Source organism: Acartia tonsa, chromosome 8, assembly GCF_053477335.1.
Source record: "Acartia tonsa isolate MP-2025a chromosome 8, ASM5347733v1, whole genome shotgun sequence".
NCBI lineage: Eukaryota > Metazoa > Arthropoda > Copepoda > Calanoida > Acartiidae > Acartia > Acartia tonsa.
In genome coordinates, this window is record NC_137267.1 from 9,640,417 (window position 1) to 9,646,668 (window position 6,252).

Sequence of the window (6,252 nt, forward strand, 5' to 3'; positions counted from 1 at the left end):
TCGTATTATATCCAGTTTTCTACGAATATAGAAATGTACAATCATAAGATTAAGACCAGTTTTTTTAGCCGGTGCCTCCGGCACCTCGGGTCTAAAAAAATAGTTTTAATCTTATAATTGTACATTCTATATCCGCGGAAAGCCGTTTATAATACGATACGAGAAATAACTATTCTTGTATTCATTCGAATCCGGTGGATAGGAACCGGTTCTCATCCATACGAAAAAACTATGTCTAGCATCGTAGTATATCCAGCTTAATACCAGTGTTTTTAGCCCGTGCCTTCGGCACCTCGGGGCTAAAAAAACTGGTTTAAATCCTATAATTGTACATTCTATATCCGCGGAAAGCTGTTTATAATACGATGTGAGAAATAACTATTGTTTTACTTGGACAAATACTACATTTTCTAGGCTAACCTATAGGAGTTAGGAATTCCTTTAATTAGTTGTCCCCATAGCTATTTATTTAGCTATTTTATTCTTGTTTTTAATGATATACCAAAAACAATATCTTGTTTTATGTAAATAAAAATATTAGGGTTGGCCATCCGGATCCGGAATCCTCCCAATTTTGGAATCCGGATCCGGAATCCGTTTTTTAATAGCGGATTCCGGATTCTTAATTGGTAGGCTAAAATTAGTGTCTTGAGTTTTTTCTGTCAACTCCCTCTTTTTGAAGGCAAAGATCACCCCCCCCCACACACACACACACACACACACACACACCACCACTATCCCCTTCCCATCCCCTTCCCATCCCCCATCTCTTCCCACATAAACCACAAAGTTGAGAGATCAGCTTGTAACGCAGAGCTCTCATTGTCTAGCCAACAATCACATGATGAGCTGTTGAATCCAAAAGCTCAGATTGGACAGCCAACGATCACGTGATGAACTGTAATCCACTCACCGTCAACTAAGCCCTCTAATTGGCTATACAGTAGTCACATGACATCCAAATATATTTATTTTCATTTCAACGCTTTTTATGCTTCATTTATTTTTTTTAAAAGCCTTTTGAAATACTGCTAGAATCCGAACCGACAAAAATAAGAATTCGGAATCCGCCACTTTTTTTGACGGATTCTTTCAAGAATCCGGAATCCGAATCCGGCCCAAAAATTTGATGAATTGCCATCACTAAAAAAATGTTGTAAAAAGTGCAAAAATTTACATTAACTAAACTTATAAAACGTCTTGCTAACCGCAGTTAGGAAGTATGTATCCAAGTGTATAGCAGACACACTCCCAGGTACAGTCTGTACCCCAGGCCCACAGGTAGTACTCCAGGCATTCGTTCCATTGGGAGGCATCCAGCTGCCCGCAAGTATACCACGCTTCTATAAAAAGTGTTAAAAAAACAATATCCACAAGGGCTAGGTCTCGAGCTTTAGTGCTTTAGTAGATTTAAAGTTCAATATTGTTTTCAATGCTTGTGCTTGAATTGAATAATTGTATGTTAGTTTTTGACCAAAACTGATTGAATTTTTTTACACCCTTTATAAAGATACATAAACAGAAAATATAAAGATAAATAGACATTTGACAATATCTATAAGTAGCGCGAATCCCAAACAAAAAATGGATAGACAAACGGACTAAGAAAAGTGAGTTTTATATCAAATTTTCAGTTGTAATAGAAAAAGAAAGGGACGAAATAGAGAAATGACATATTAAAATCACGAAACCTTTATTTACAAATAAATATATTATATGTCTGCCTGTCCAAATGAAAAAATAAATTACATACTATATGCTCATTGGTATAGGAAATTTGCAGAGATAAACTGGATGCTAGTTTGTGCAGAGAATATTTACCAAAAATTCCAGCTGTCTATATTAATACCAGCAGAGAAAATTTCATCCCCACCCGACCCCCAAGCATTACGGACGTACGGCCAAAGTGAATTATAGAGTTGCTTTGCTACTAAAAAAGTAAAGTAAACCTACCCCATACTGCATATGTACAATCATCGCTGCAACTTGGTTCTCTGAAAAAAGATCAAAAAAAATATTTTAAGGCCTTTTTAGTAACAAGCTACTCTATGTCCATCTGTCTGATTTTTTATACCTCTTCTTTCTCTCTCTCTCTATTTTTGTATGTCTTTAAGCTTAACTTATATAATTTCAAACAGCTTTGCTACTATTGAACGTAATGACTTGACAGACAAACAGACCAGAGGTGGATTCTTAAAAAAAGTTTGCCCCACTAATCGCTTAATGGGGCAAAATTGTTTTCGTGATAAATCCACCAAAATCACATTAAAAATCTACAAAAAAAAATAAACAAAATCATAGAAGGGTTATGAACATAAGATTTTATTTAATTTTTGTAGATTTTTTATGTGATATTGGAGGATTTTTCACGAAAACAATTTTGGCCCACTAAGCGATTAGTGGGGCAAATTTTTTTTAAGAATCCATCTCAGAATTATCATATTAAAATACTTTCAGTGTAGAATCTTATAATAAAAGTACCGAGTGATTTTGCTAACTACTAAATCGATATGGTTCTCCTTTACAATGAATCTTCTTATAGGTAAATAGGAAAGTTTCATAACTATATGGGGGAGGGTACAGCAAAAGAAATCGACCCTGAGAAAAATATTTTTTTAAACTAAAAAAGCAATATGGATGTATACTTCCCCGCCCTTCCCTTAAGTTCCTCTAGAGGCACCTATAAATAAAGACGATCGAGATAGACTTACAGAGAAGTTAAGAATATAAAAACTTACGTTGTTGGTTCTTCCTCTGTACAACGTGTTAAAGATAATAATGATGCTAAAAATATGACTAGCAGTGTCTTATTCATTTTGTTTTCTGAAAAATTTTAAGTATTTGTATTTAAGAATATTTTTTTTAAAAGTTATTTTTGCCTCTTTTTTAGATTTCAAAAGGCAGAGGGAGGTAAAACGTTAAAAATTAGTACTTGATTAGAAAATAGCATTCAATTATAGGAGTATTTGATTTATTATCATATGCTTATTTTTAATAGTTTCAGCTCCCCTAGGTTAAATTTGATTAGAAACAATGGACCAATATTCTGACAAACAATTCTAAGTAAAAATTTCCCAAACCCAACTTCCATTATTTCTACCCTTCTTATCCACTTCCCTTTAGTTACAACAAAAGATAGGTTTTACCTTACCCCAAATTTACCCCCAAAATATATCCAAATAGAATCAATTTGCTGAATCACGGGCCCATGATTTAACATTTATCAATAGAATAGAATAGTGTGTAGCAGACGCACTCCCAAGAACAATCCAGGTCCATGGTCCACCAGTAGTTCTCTATGCACTCGTCCCAGAATTCCTGCTCAGTGTAGTCCACACAATTCTGGAAGGCCTCTGTAATTACATAAACGATTAAGCATAATATCAATTATTTAATGACTTATATTATATACAGCCTTAAAAATATATTAAAAGAAGTAAGTAGTAGATGTAAAAATTTTCATAGAATTCAGATATGCAATCGGTTTTTTTGTAGACCTCTTAATTTTTAAGTAATTTAAGTTTTTAAAAAAAATAATTAAGTCGGTTTTAAGGTACTAAAACGCAACAAAATAAAAGAAAAAAATGGCCAGTATGAACAAAAATAGTAAGATCTTTAATTTGACACCTTACTTTTAAAATTCTGTTGAGTAATTATTGAAAAAATCTATTTTGTTAACCTCGGATTAATCAAAACTTTGAAATTAAAAATATCCTCTCAAAGGCATAAAAAGTATGTGTTCATATATACTTTTAGAATGAGAAAAATCATACGAATTCATTCTAAGCAAAATTGAAAAACTTTTATAAAACTAAAATAAAAAATATAAGTTTATTTTAAGAATCATAATTTTCGGCTTTAAAGGGTTAGCTTGAATAAAACCTGAACTAAACCTAAACAAAAGACAATGCAATGTAGCAGATATTTTTTAAACACAAGAAACAATAATGCATTTTTAACTGCATTGTTTTGAAGTTTATAAACAGACTGATGCATATTTGTTCATAATTTTTCATTCTTTACATGTTCTGTAATATCACTATATTTATTGTAGTATCTATTGTATAAACGTTCTCCTTTTTTTATGGCAATCCTATTGGTTAACTTTATAGGTTAAGCTTCGCGATTCGTCAATTTTCGCGATTTGTGATTGGCTAGTTTAGTAGTTACAATTCTTAAAATAAACTTTTTATTTTTTTTATTTTTTATTACATTTTTTTAAAACTTTTTCAATTTCGCTTACAATGGATTCGTAATATTTTTCTGATTCTAAAGGTATATATGAACCCATGTTTTTTATGTCTGTTTGAGAAAATATTTAGGTCTAAAGTTTTTATTAAACCGAGGTTAAAAAAATAGATTTTTTCAATAATTACTCAACAGAATTTTAAAAGTAAGGTGTCAAATTAAAGATCTTACTATTTTTGTTCATACTGGCCATTTTCTTCTTTTATTTTGTTGCGTTTTAGTACCTTAAAACCGACTTAATTATTTTTTTAAAAAACTTAAATTACTTAAAAAATAAGAGGTCTACAAAAAAACCGATTGCATATCTGAATTCTATGAAAAATTTTACATCTACTACTTACTAAAAGAACCGGCTAGCTATCTTAAATAAAAAGCAAAAAAGTTGATACAACTTCTTTAAAAAAAATATATAAGAATTATTCTTTTATTGTTGGCCCTGAGGGGACGAAACAGGAATTACTTATATATTTGTTATTTTATTTTCGTTATAATATTATCAATAATACAATACCTCACCTCCCCCCGTATTTGGAATTTTATGAAGGGGGGGGAGTATAAGTTATCAACTTTGTACTTTGATGTACATGCCCCCCTTAACCTTCTAAAAAGTCCCTTTGTCGACATTGTTTTGGAACTAGTAATTTGTCATTAGAGTAAAGCACTAGATGGGGAAAGGGTTTAATAACTGTATCTCCCCATCGCAACCACCTTGTGCAACCCTTCTATTGGGCCATTGAAAATCAACCAATTGTGTCGCTTATATTAACACAGCCAAGTAGCAGAAAATAATTAAAAAGCAGAAGAAATAAATAGGTCTTTGAAAAAGAAAGGGTGGTAGTTGTCTGTAAATACATCTATATTATAGATCTGTTAGTTTGTCAACGATACAGAGATTATATAAAGAACGATAAATGAAGCTTGCTTCTCATTGTTATTTGTCAAAATTTTGCCTTTGGTGTTTTAAAAATATTGTATGTTCTCTCCTCTCCCTCTCATGTTTTAAAAACATTGCATAAATATGAATTCTGAACAAAGCCATTTGCTAAACAACAAGAACATTGCATTGCAAAAAAAAATAATTTTGCTTACCCCATATTTCCTGTTGAAATGCCATGGTACAACCATCAGGAACTACATATTCCCTAGTAGAAAATACATTTCAATATGGCTTCGAATCCTATTAATATCCACTGGATTAGAACCGGTTCTCAGAAAAATCATGCATAATATCGTATTAAAGACAAATTTTCACTCATAAAATTCATAAAATTAAAACCAGCTATGTAATACAGGTTTAAATCTCATTTTTTTTTTCATTTTAATATCCGCGGAAAGCTGTCTATAATAAAATGCGATAAATAACTATTTAACTCATTCTGCTACTTGTTAGATTAGATACCTTGGGATTGAATTATTTGTTTTAGATACGAGGTATGATCCCATCCTTAATTCGTTAAAATAGAAGACAAATTTGTAAATAAATTTTGATTAATAGAGTAGCTTTGCTAAAAAAACAAATTCAACTCAATAACTGCACAGGGAGGGAGGGGACGCTTGGCTGTTTATTAGTCCCCAAAGTTTTATGATTTCGTTTTCTTATTGTTGAGGGAGTTTTACTAAATTTTTAATGGTTGGTTCATTAGCTCATTAAGTGTCCAAACATTTCAACCACTAATTGTAATCTACAGTAGGGGTAATTTTATGTAGCATTAATACGGATAACATCAACTTATAGACCATAGTCTTATCTTTGGAAAATTCATCCAATAAATATTTAAATTTAATGTATAACACGATACATTACAGTACTAACAGAGGATTAAAAGTAAAGAAACAAAAAAAAACTGGAAGTTGTAGAGTAGCTATTCTACAAGACTTACTGGGCTTCAACATGAACAAATGCCAAGACAAGTGCCAGAGCAAGAATCAACAACTTTGATGCCATTTTAATTTTAATTGACTCTGAAAGAAATTTTTTGAACACTTAACACAATTTTCTAAATC

General features: G+C 31.5%; 2 long non-coding RNA genes across 2 annotated transcripts; both read right to left on the reverse strand.

The window, feature by feature from the left end:
- Nucleotides 1-751: 751 nt before the first annotated feature.
- On the reverse strand, nt 752-2,819 carry LOC145325959 (uncharacterized). Its single transcript, XR_013881685.1, has 3 exons — nt 2,739-2,819; nt 1,954-1,994; nt 752-1,343 (listed from the first exon to the last, which is right to left on the reverse strand). It is a non-coding gene; the product is annotated as an uncharacterized LOC145325959 (long non-coding RNA).
- Nucleotides 2,815-6,252, reverse strand: LOC145325958 (uncharacterized). Its single transcript, XR_013881684.1, has 3 exons — nt 6,129-6,252; nt 5,338-5,390; nt 2,815-3,353 (listed from the first exon to the last, which is right to left on the reverse strand). It is a non-coding gene; the product is annotated as an uncharacterized LOC145325958 (long non-coding RNA).